The sequence below is a fragment of the Candoia aspera genome, chromosome 3, assembly GCF_035149785.1.
Source record: "Candoia aspera isolate rCanAsp1 chromosome 3, rCanAsp1.hap2, whole genome shotgun sequence".
NCBI classification, from domain to species: Eukaryota; Metazoa; Chordata; class Lepidosauria; order Squamata; family Boidae; genus Candoia; species Candoia aspera.
The window spans coordinates 95,443,779-95,456,255 of record NC_086155.1 but is presented as its reverse complement, the minus strand read 5'-3'; positions in this window follow the sequence as shown (position 1 = coordinate 95,456,255).

Sequence of the window (12,477 nt, the reverse complement as noted above, 5' to 3'; positions counted from 1 at the left end):
GATCCAAACAATGGCTTTTGTTGTGGCTGACTGAGCATTATGGCACTGATCTGTAATGATTCAGTGAGAAACATTTCATCTAGTGTGCAGGAATGAGGGTGCAATAAGGATTTGGGGCTCATTTCTGTCTAGTTATCCTCAGAATCCATATTTTGAGCTGAATTTCAATGAGTTCATAGACCTGAATAGCATACGGAAAAATATAGTATCTCTGGAACATGATCACAACTTAACAAGGCCCAACTGTTGCACATATATCTACAATCATAGCTTGCTGTTAAATTAGTGGAGATTCAGAAGATTGTAGGGAAAAGTCTATAGCTGGAATGCTTATAGCTGGGTTAGGAAATTACACCAAAACTGCAACAGTACAATAAACAGAAAGAAGATATCAATGAATGTTTTGTATGGTGGTTTGTAGGGTTGCACCTTCATAGATGCCCCCACAGCATGCTCTAGAGTACAGTGCACCCAAAATAGTTCTGTGCTATCCTGCTGTCTACACAGTTTTAACATGTGATTTTCCAAAGGCCTTGATTGGTCATTCCTTTGGTTAAAATGCCAGCCCTCCCTAACATCATCAACCAAGTAAAAAGCCTCCTTCAGTTAGCATGCACAATACTCTGTTACTCAAACTCTGCATTTTTTTTCTTTCCCATCATGCTGTTGATTGATTAATTCCTCATTACTATGGGTTGAGTATGTGTTCTTTGACAACTAAGTGCCACTAGGTAGCAAGGAGTTAAGGCTGTTTTTGCATAACTATTGTTGAACAGCTGGAATGTAAGAAAGGGAGGGGGGTTGCCATGGGAATTGGGGTAGAACCTGTAAACTACCCCAAGAACACAATATAAGGAGAGGAAGCAAGGGCTTCTTAAGTGGGGCAAACCTTGGAAATGGCATTCCTTGGCACATGAAGAAGAATAAAAGCTGATGTTTCCCCCTTACACTAGTTCTTCTCTCTCAGTCCAACCTAATCACAGAGTTGTTATGGGAAAAATAGTGAACATTGTGCAAGCTGGTTTGAGCTCCTGTACAGAAAGTGGGATATAAATCAAATGAATAAATAAATAGATCACTACTATAAACCCAGGAGGGGCAAGTCAGTTTTATGATTGTGCATTCTCTAGGTCCACCATTTGACCTTTCAGCCACTAGCTGGTAGCAATTTTTTCTCTCTCTCTCGGTTGTTTGCTTGACTGCTTATTAGGTTGACTGATAGGCTGCAAAGAAGGAAATTAGCAACTTGCAGAGCAGCCAAAAGAAGTGAGTTTTACGGCAGCCCTTCCATGGAGTTTGTGAAACCAAAAGCAATATAGTCAATGTCAGGGGCATGTGATAGATTAAAATGTCATCTAAGTAAACCAGGACCCCTTTGTACAAATGCTCATGGAGGACCTCATTGATATATTGCATAAACACTCCAGGGTCTCTGCGGCAGAGCACCCATCTCAGGATTTCTGATTGCAAGCCCCCTTTGAAGTAATCAATCTTAGTGGTTTCCGACCAGTCCATAACTTTTCCAGCAAGAGCTTTGAACTCCATGGGATACTCTGCCACGGTCCTTCCCCCTTGCCTAAGTTGCTGGATATCTGTCTTCGCCCTCATCTTGTTGAGTGGGTCCTCGAACCGGTCTCTCAGTGCCCTCATGAAGTCGTGCAGGTTGTTCAGCTCCAGGGCCATAGCATCATGCAGTTGCACAAACCACTCCGCCGCAGGTCCCTGGAGTCTGGCACCTACCTGGCTCACTTTCTTGTACTCAGTGGGAAAGCAAAACCCATATTCCTTCATGTATATGGACACGTTGGTCAAGAAGAAAGCCAACTGTCATGGGTCTCCATTGAACTTAACTTGTATGTCCTTTGGGGTCGCAGCTGGTGTCACCCCACTGGGCAGAGCTCTCCCCCAGTCACCTTGGCTCTCTGGGTGGCCTCCACTCCACCGGCGCCTCACTGGGGATTCGAAATCCTGGGTTGGGGTTAGAGTATGCCATCTTCCCCGTGAGAGTCATGTTTGCCGTTGCAATGTTTCTTACATCGTAACGGTTCGCATGCCAGTGTGTTGACGTGCGTCCCTGGCTGGGAGGGTGCTGCTGATAAACCTTGCGCGGGGAGATGTATCGGGCTGTGCCATGGAGGAATGTGTTTGGGTTATCTCTTTAATGTCAAGGTCTTTTTGCCCGTTGATCAGCAGAGCTTGTTAGGAGCACCTGGGAATGTGGGATTGTTATGAATGCGGGGGGGGGGGGACGCTGTTTGAAACGAAGCTATTTAGTTTGACTTTAGCCACATTTTTCTCATTCTCAGCTTTCTTTCTGTTTGCACTCTATTCTAAATAAAATCAGAACCTAAACTTTGATTTGGAGTCTGAGTGTTTTATTTAGGTTCAGGCATTCATCACATAAAGCTTAGAATCATTTCACGAAAAAACCTCGCTAGTCTTTACCAAGAAATTTTCTTGTGAAAGAAGAAGTTAGCGATGGCAGAATTGAGGAAAGAGTCCATGGGGTTTGGGGAGTTGACCAGACAGCTCCTGGAGTCGGCATTCCCGAGCAGGGACCCAAACCCCCTCCCAACCCACCTCGCACCCCATTCCAGGGAATCAAGCTCCAGCCTGGAGTTGAGGGACCCGACAGAAGAGGGGGTCATGGAACAGATGATGTGGGATGCCATGGCAGACCCCTGGCCGGGAACGTCTCATACCACATTGAGGCTGCGGTGCCCCTTGACTCCTGAGAGGGAGTCCACCAAAGTGTCAGCGAGTCAGCAGCCTGAGGTACCAGGGCTGGAGGACTCCGTCACACCTGACAGGATCAGAGTCATTGAGTCCAAGATCGAGTCTATGGAGTATATGCTAAGATCCACTTTGACCGCAGTGGGGGACTTGGTGAGGATTGTGGGAAGTCAGGGTGCAACGATGGGACCCAGCATCCCACCTACCCCATCGCCGGCACCGAGGGGATGGGGATGGCCATGGGACTCCTCGCCAGGTCTCCGTGGTCCCACTCCAGTATTAGGGACCCCAGCTCGTCCACCGGTTGGGGCTGCTCCAGTTGGCGGGATTGCTAAGGACTTTCTGGTGAAGTTTGATGGCGACCCCACGAATTTGTCCTTTTTTCTTACCAACGTGGCAAATTATATGCAACAATATGGACACTGCTTCACCTCGGAAGGGGCTAAAATCATGGCAATTGCCATGAAACTGAAGGGCAGAGCTGCGGATTGGTATGTACAGTTATCTGAGGTGAAAGCCTCAGCGCTTGGTGCCTTTGACACCTTTCTAGCCACTTTGAAATGCTATTTTGAGGATCCCCTTGCTAAGGAAAGGGCTAAGGATGCCCTAAAGGAACTTTCTCAGGGGCAAAAGCTAGTTGCTGATTATGCCCTGGAGTTCAAGGTGTTGGCAGGAAAAGTTCCTGAATGGTCTGAAGCTACATTGATCGATAGATTTAAGGATGGCCTCAATCGAGAGGTGTTGCGGTGGGTGCTGCGCAGAGATGATCCGGACTTGCTTCATGATTGGATTTGTCTGGCCGGGAAGGCTGAGCATGCCCAGCGCACCTATATGCAAGCTACTAAGGGTGACAAGCCTCCTTCCACTGGTAAGGGTCCGAGACTGCAGTTTGGCTCAGGGTGGGATGAGAAACAACGCCGTTTTGCCCATGGGCAATGAATCAAGTGTGGTAAGGCTGGTCACCGTGCGGCAGACTGTCTCAAGACTAAGACGGCGGATCGTCCCTCTAAGCCACCGCAGAAGGCACTACAGAAGGCATCCAACCCTCCCCGTTGGCTGGCGGGGGCAAAGGCGACTGCTGACGAAGAGGACGATGTCTACCTTGCGGGGGATGCTTTTGCTGCCCTTGAACAGCCGGCGGGAAATGACTTCCACCTGCTGTAAACAGCGCCGCTGGGCAGGTGGTGGAGAATGGGTGCAATACCAACATGGTGAGTGCTGACTGCCCCATCCTAGCTGTGAGGATCGAGTTGGGCTCCTGCTCCAAGACCGTTGAGGTCTGGGCTTTGATTGACTCAGGGTGTTCCAGATGTTTGATCCACCCCGACCTAGTTGCTGCATTGGATTTGCCATGCTTTCCCCTCCCAAAACCACTGATTTTTCAGCAACTAGATGGTTCCACAGTGGGGGGGGGGGTGGGACCGGCAACCCTGTTTACTGGGGATGTCACATTGCAAATGGGGATGCACAGTGAACTGATCAGGTTCATTGTTACCCCAGTGGGCAATCCGCTGGTAGTTTTGGGGATTCCCTGGCTCACTAGCCACAATCCGTACATCGATTGGAAGATGTGTACTATTACATTTGAGGATGGGTTCTACCAGGCTCCTGTGATGGGAAGATCCCTCACTGTGGCTGCGGGGAGGGCTGAGGTTGTCAACCCTCCGGTTCATGCTCTCCTCATGGAAGGGCTGCCAGCAAGGTACTCTGAATTTGCTGACGTCTTCGGGGAGGAGGAGGCTGACCAGTTGCCCCCCCATCGCAAGACTGACTGTGCCATTGAACTTCTTCCAGACGTCCCCTTACCCAAGCCGAAGATTTATCCTATGACCAAAAGGGAACTGGGACGTTACGGGACTTCATTGACAAAAACCTTGCTAGGGGATTCATTGAACCAGCTAACTCCCCAGTTGGGGCTCCTGTTTTGTTCCGCAAGAAGAAAGATGGTACTCTTAGATTGTGCACAGACTATCGCGGGTTAAATTCTGCCTCCCTGTCAAATAAGTACCCACTGCCTCTTGTAAAAGACATGTTAGCGCATTTGTGTACTGGTAAAGTCTTTTCCAAGCTTGACCTCCGTGAAGCCTACTATCGCATTCGGGAGGGGGATGAGTGGAAAACTGCTTTTAACTGCCCCTTGGGTTCCTTTCAGTATAAGGTCCTTCCTTTTGGTCTGGCTGGGGCCCCTGGGGTTTTCATACAACTGATCAATGAGGTGTTACATGACCATTTGTTTAAAGGGGTTTTGGTTTATCTGGATGATGTCCTCATCTACACAAAAACTGAAAAGGAACATGAGAGTCTTGTCAAACAAGTTCTAACCAAGCTCAGAAAAGCTAAGCTTTATGCTAAGCTTTCTAAATGTGAATTCCATAAGTCTCGCTTGGATTACTTGGGCTACAGAGTTTCTGCTAAGGGGATTGAAATGGACCCTGCAAAGGTTCAGGCTGTTCTCAGCTGGGAATGCCCACGAACCCGGCGTCAACTTCAAAGTTTTCTAGGGTTCGCCAATTTTTACAGGTCTTTTGTCCAGGGATTCGCAGAGATTGCTCTGCCCCTGACTGATTTGTTGTGCACCAAGGGGGTCGGGGAGACACGCAAAGTGAAGAACCCGGAGGCCGTGCTCAACTGGACTCCTGCCTGTCAGGCTGCCTTTGATCAGTTGAAGGCTCTTTTTACTTCTGAGCCCATTTTAGCCCACCCTGACCCTGAACGGCCTTTTGTTGTTCAGGTTGATGCCTCTGACTTTTCTATTGGAGCTATTTTGTTGCAGAAGGATTCTACCAGGCTCTTGAAGCCTTGTGCCTATCTCTCCCGTAAGTTTTCTGAGACGGAGAGGCACTGGCATGTTTGGGAAAAGGAGGCTTTTGCTGTTAAGCCTGCATTGGAGGCTTGGCGTCACCACTTAGAAGGGTCGGCTTGCCCTTTTGAGGTTTGGACGGATCACCGCAACCTTGAGGTGCTCCGAATGCCCAGGCGTCTCAGCCCTAAGCAGATCCGCTGGGCTCAATTTTTTACCCATTTTAACTTCCAACTGAAATTTATCCCAGGGAAGAAGAATTTTTTGGCTGATGCACTTTCCCGTTTGCCCCAAGATGTGGAGCCAGTCTCAGAGGTGTTTGGGACTGTGCTCACAGAGCCTCAATTGGGATTGGTAGAAGTCACCTGGAGCTGTGCTCGGGGGCAGCCTCCTCCCCCCTCACCAATGGGTCTGGCACAGCGCTCCTGGACTTCCAGGCAACCTCAAATGCCTGGTAGCTTGCGTGCTGATTTTGTCTCCGCTTTGAAATCTGATCCCTGGCTCCTTGCTCACCCTGACAAGGTTTCAATTGAGCATGACCTGGCTTGGGTGGGAGGGCATTTGTACATGCCTGAGTCTCAACAGTCTAAAATTCTTGCCCATTCCCATGACAGTAAGCAGGCTGGGCATTTTGGTTTTCTCAAGTCTCTCCATTTGGTCTGCTGGCAATTTTGGTGGCCCTCCTTAAGGAAGGATGTCAAGGATTATGTCGCTTCCTGCCCCATCTGCACTATGTCTAAGCGGCAGTCAGGCAAACCCCAGGGGCTTCTGCAACCCATGGCTGTTCCTTCTCGCCCTTGGGATGAAATCTCTATGGATTTCATTGTTGACTTGCCCCCTAGTCAAAAGAAAACTGCCATTTGGGTGGTCAAAGACAATTTTTCTAAGCAGGCCCATTTTGTTCCTTGTGCATCCATTCCATCAGCACAGCATCTGGCAAAGCTATTTTTAGTACACGTGTACCGCCCCCACGGATGCCCCTCTCGTTTGGTGACCGATAGGGGCACACAGTTTACCTCATGGTTTTGGCGGGCTTTTTTGAAGCTGATTGGCACTGAACAAGCGTTGTCAACCTCTTGGCATCCCCACACTGACGGATCTACTGAGGTCCTTAATGCCACCCTGGAGCAGTTTCTCTGGTCTTATATTAATTATCACCAGGATGACTGGGTTGATTTGCTCCCTTTTGCTGAGGTCGCTTATAACAATGCTGTGCACCAGACCACTGGTCAAACCCCCTTTCGGGTGGTTTCGGGTCAGGATTTTGTTCCCATTCCCGAATTTCCCCAGCCTCCTACACCAGCTGTGGCGGCCTGTGATTGGGGTTCTAAACTCACTGAATCCTGGCCCGTCATTAAGAACACTCTCACTGAGGCTCAAGCTTCCTACAAACTGCACGCTGACAGGCACCGATGCAAGCAGCCGGTTTTTCACATTGGAGACCTTGTCTATCTCTCTACCAGATTTATCAAGCCTCCTCAACCCTCCAAGAAACTAGCCCCTAAATTTATTGGCCCCTTTACTGTCACAGACATTGTGAATCCTGTCACAGTGCGTTTGGATTTGCCTCATAATTTGAAGCGTTTGCACCCTGTTTTTCATTGCAGTTTGCTTAAGCCTGCCCATGACTCCTCTCGTTGGCATCCACGACCTCCTCCCCCTCCGCCTGTCATGATTGATGGACAGCAGCACTTCGAGGTCAAAGACGTTCTCGATTCTCGCAAGCTTCATGGCTCTGTGCAATATTTAGTTTGCTGGAAGCATTTTCCCCATCCTGAGTGGGTTGCTGCTCGCGATGTCTTGGCTCCTGACTTAGTTCGCAATTTTCATGTTGCCTATCCTTCCAAGCCTTCTGTGTGATTTTTGTTAGGGGGGTGGTATGTCATGTTTGCCGTTGCAATGTTTCTTACATTGTAACGGTTCGCATGCCAGTGTGTTGACGCGCGTTCCTGGCTGGGAGGGTGCTGCTGATAAACCTTGCGCGGGGAGATGTATCGGGCTGTGCCATGGAGGAATGTGTTTGGGTTATCTCTTTAATGTCAAGGTCTTTTTGCCTGTTGTTCAGCAGAGCTCGTTAGGAGCACCTGGGAATGTGGGATTGTTATGAATGCAGGGGGGGGGGGCGGGACGCTGTTTGAAATGGAGCTATTTAGTTTGACTTTAGCCGCATTTTTCTCATTCTCAGCTTTCTTTCTGTTTGCACTCTATTCTAAATAAAATCAGAACCTAAACTTTGATTTGGAGTCTGAGTGTTTTATTTAGGTTCAGGCATTCATCACATTGAGTCCGGCAACGCCACTCCAGATGGCTGAGTTGAGATTTCTGCCAAGGGGTACGCCATGGTCTCCAGGGTTCTCGATACCTGCTGCAACACCACTTCCATAGCAGACATCCTCAGCTCCAGGGTCCGCATTTCTTGTGGAGTTCCATTGGGGTCTGGTATGGTCCCATGCGACCCCAGACTCTGCACCCTTACTTGTGCCTCCACGGGTAGAGGGGATCTTCCCTCTTCCTCTCTGGCACCAGGCTGGGAAGGACCCACCTGTGGTTCTTCTATGATAATGCTTGGCATCTGAGGCTCTCTCACGAAATTGAGGGAACGGAGGGCACTTTCCAACTCCGTAGTGTTGAGCTGGGGTTCCATCTCACACTCGCTGTCCCTGGTCCCCAAGCTCTGCTCCATCTCAGCTTTTTCTTCTTCCACTTTGGCATACAGCACTGTCCTCTCCAATGACAGTAAAGGCAATGGCCATTTAGTCCGGGATTTTCCGTGTTTAGGCATGGTTCATCAACTCTCAGCTGATTACTTGCTTAGGAAGAATTTTCGAAAAGATGGTTTCGCAGCTTAATGTCAGCACCTGATCATTCGAGCATTCACACAATCACAGTCAGGAGGCTGGGATTCCTTTAACTGTTTTAATGAGGCATAATGAATGGTACAGAAGGCAAGCTGCGAATAAAGATTTCCCGCTCAAACCTAACTTAAAACTACATTCTCTTAGTTAGTCCCCTTTCCCATGAAAGCATGTCACCCCCCTCCCATCCAGGTGGTGTTCCTGGTATATCTCAACCCCGTGTCCTTGATGTCTGCCATAGCCATAATAAACCACTTCACACTCCAACTTCACACCCCCTCCCAACTGAAGACACAGATTCCATTCCTTGGAGAAGGAAATGATGGTAGATACTCCGATAAGGGTTTCTGTGAAACCTTTGATCGGGGGGGGGGGGGGAGGATCTGACAATAATACTTGGAAGCCGCTCAGGCAAATGCCTTGATTCCCTGGAAATAAGGAGCAGATATACAGCACAATTAGACTTGCAAGATTCTGTGATTACAGCCAATCTCAACAAAGTGTAGTTCTGGTCTTCCTGTGGAGTTGATTTTCTGGTCTAGTCTACCTAATGGGATGGATGGATGACAGATAGACTTTATCAAACTCTAACAACTCCTTACAAAGCTGTGGTTTCCTGACAAAGAATTCAAACTGAGCTAGACTACATATGGCCTTTTGATAATGAGCCTTTTTTTCTTGGCAAGAACCTCTGAAAGCACCTGCAATCCCCAAAAGAAAACATACTTCTTTTGACTGAATGCAGGTGTTTCAGACAGGCATTCCACCTTTCTGCTTTCCGGAATCTTCCAGAAGACTACATGCTCTTTGATCTGAATGATATACACAATCCATATTCTGTTAAACTCTCAGAGAGATACAGAGATATTACATTGTGTCACGTCCTCATGTACAAGGGGTGTTACTCTATTTTACACAGAGTATATCCTGTGTGGTATTTTCAGTTATACTGACCACCAGGAGGCAGTACAAGGCTGTTGATTCTTGATTAGGAGTCATCAAACATACATAGCCAGATTTTATTCTGTGGGATGCAAACCCTCTACTGGGAATTGAACTCATGGACCACTGCAATTTATATAACTATAGATAGTGCATTATTTATTTATTTTATTAGCTTTAGAAGCTCTCCAGAACCTGTTGCTCAGTGTCAGAAGCAGACTTCCTATTGTATCTGTATTGTAGTATATCTGAACAGACTTACTTTTATACAACAGAAGTACTGAACAGTATTTTGAGCCAAAGGCCACATTTCACATGGCAAGATTGATGCATACTCCACCACACACAAATAAACAAATAGAAACCCTCCCCCCACACAGACAAAAAACAGCAGCAATAACAACAACAAACAATCAGGTGTTAACATTGGTTGATGGACTATGGATGTCTATGTCTATTCATCAAAAGAGACTTCCAAAAAATTTGTAAAATATTTCTTGTTGAATAGATATTGTGAGAAATATAATAGCTGAACCAAAACTGAGCTGTAATTACAGAAGTTTTAGAATCTTTATTTTTCATTATGAAATGTTTGGAGCATGCTTGTGAAATCAATGACAATGTTCTCTAATATATTACACTACTGTATTTCTTGATATTAAACAAGAAGGAAGAGCAGCTAGTAAAGCCAAGTAAACTGAAGTATCATACCAGGCTCATTTAAAATCTTGCCAGATTATAAATATAAAACTATTTTCCATTCAGCCTACAATCAGTCATTTCCACATAACTCTTCTCATGCTCAATCACTAAGACAAACACACACACACACACACACACAAATAAACATACCAGCATTCTCCCAGCTTCCATGCACATTACTAAATTACTCCTAAATTAATTACTCCTGAGTGGAATGGAATTATTCCTTTCATATGAGGGATCGAGCTCATACTCACTGTCCTCATTTCCAACCTACTTTCAGCTCAAGTCTACAAGTAGAAGAGCAACATACACATAGAGTTCTGCCATGCTCAAAAGGAAAGGGCCATGATTGCTTCAACAGAATATCATTGACGAGGTTCTTCGAAACTGAACTCAGAGAAGAGTGTTAAAAAGTACCTCAGAAAAGAGGAGTTTTATCAGGCTTTATCAGCCCTGTAATTCTTCTCCCAAGTGTATTATTTGGAAGCAGAGTACATGTGTATCTTCTTCGTGACAGCACTTGCCCTACAGAACAGCATGTCCCTTGAGAATAGGATGGCCCTAACCTTGCTGGCTTTTCAAGGTTGGGTTATTCCTCTGGGCATTGGGCAGGACATTGGGTGAGACCGCCTTGTGTATCTTGTGTTAAATGGTTATTACCTGGGCATAGTATGTTTGTTCTTAATCTGTTTTCATTTTTTGTTTTTAACGATCGTGAGATGCTCAGAGTCATGCATAAATTGGTGGCCGAATGAATGAACAAATGAATGAATGAATGAATGAATGAACGAACGCAGTATTTGCTTCTCTTTTCCATGACTTGGAACACGGGGAGAAGGCTGCCAATCCATTTCACTACACTAGTGCAGATGAGACATAAGTAAGAACGATGTTTGTTCCTTCTCTTGCCTTTCCCCTCCATTGCTCTGTCATGGAGATGCACTTGAAAGAAAGCCACTTCAGTTCATCCTTAACTTTTACATTTTTAAAAAATGAGATTAAAAAGTACAACAGTGTTACCAACCATGCTGGGATCTCTTCGGCAATATGGAACTAAAATAAACTCCTGACGCTTAGATTTAGGGAGAGGGTTTACATATCCCAGTCACTTCTTCAAAACAGTATTTTGATTGCCATTTTCTCTCACTTTCTCTTTTTTTAAAAAATTAAATACAGTTCCACATGAGTATGATCCCCAAAGAGATTTAGATATTCATTAAGCCAGGGAGCCTTTTACAGTGGAGAGAAATGGAGGCTTTAAGGAATGAGTGATGCTTGATGAGATTTCATAAAGAGGATTAAGTTCTACCATGCCATTAAAAAAAAAATTTCTAACAAAGGCTTTTGTATTGTTCAGGACTGCAGAAAGTTGTCAAGTGAAAGGCAAGATGAGACAAATACAGCTTGGGAACTGTAGAGAGCCAGCAAGATGGCCTTGAAGCAAATATTCAGAAACCACTATGTAAACAAAGGGAACAGAAGAACTGGGGCAGTACTAAGAAGAGACACAAGCTGTGTTTCCTGATCTCACCTACCTCGAAGGGCTGACAAGAAAAGAGACAATCTAGACTGCAAGCCCATTCTCATTTACTTAAGATTTCAATGAGAATCCAATAGATCCCAATAGATGAGTTATTGTTCCCTCTATTTCTGAAGGTCCAGCTAATGAGGGGGGCGACCCCAAACACCATTTAAAACCAATAGCTAAAACCTACTTTCCTCTAAGTTCCACAATGGATTTAATTAAGCTCTGTTTTCTCTGTTTGAAAGTATTTTTAGAATCAATATATCATACCATCACCTTCAGATGTGTTTGATGTTTATAGTTCTAAGAATATTTAGGAGTAAAATTACTAAATTAAACTAATTAGGAAAGAACAAACTGCATATCACTAATTCTGATCAAGTTTTTCTTTCAATATTATTAATATTATATATCAATATTCCAATGTCATACTGGAAGTATTTGTTTATTAAAAGCATCATAATAGTTGTAATTATAAAAATCATAAATGTACCATTATTTTCATATCTTTAAGAGTTCTTTTTCTTCAAGTAGCAGATAATAAAAGGCCTGATTTATGTAACATGCTAAGCTATGCCTTAATGTGGTTTGATTCTGGCAATGTATATTGTGTATACATAGTGGTTTGTAAACCATGTTTTATAGCTTATCATAAGCTCACATGGTTTATTTCATAAACCATGACTACAGGAACCATGTTGTAAGATGAACTGTGAACTCAAATAATGGATTCACTTTGTCCTGTATCTACAGAAAATAGATCATGCTCCCACCTGTTCAGAATCTTCATTTTTAGAAAGCTAAGCAACATGGCACCCTCTGGATGTATGATTTAGAACTCACAACATTTTCCCATTAATTCTCCTGCTGGATTGATGAAAAGAGTAAAATATTGGGAAGAGTCAAATTGTCTTCTC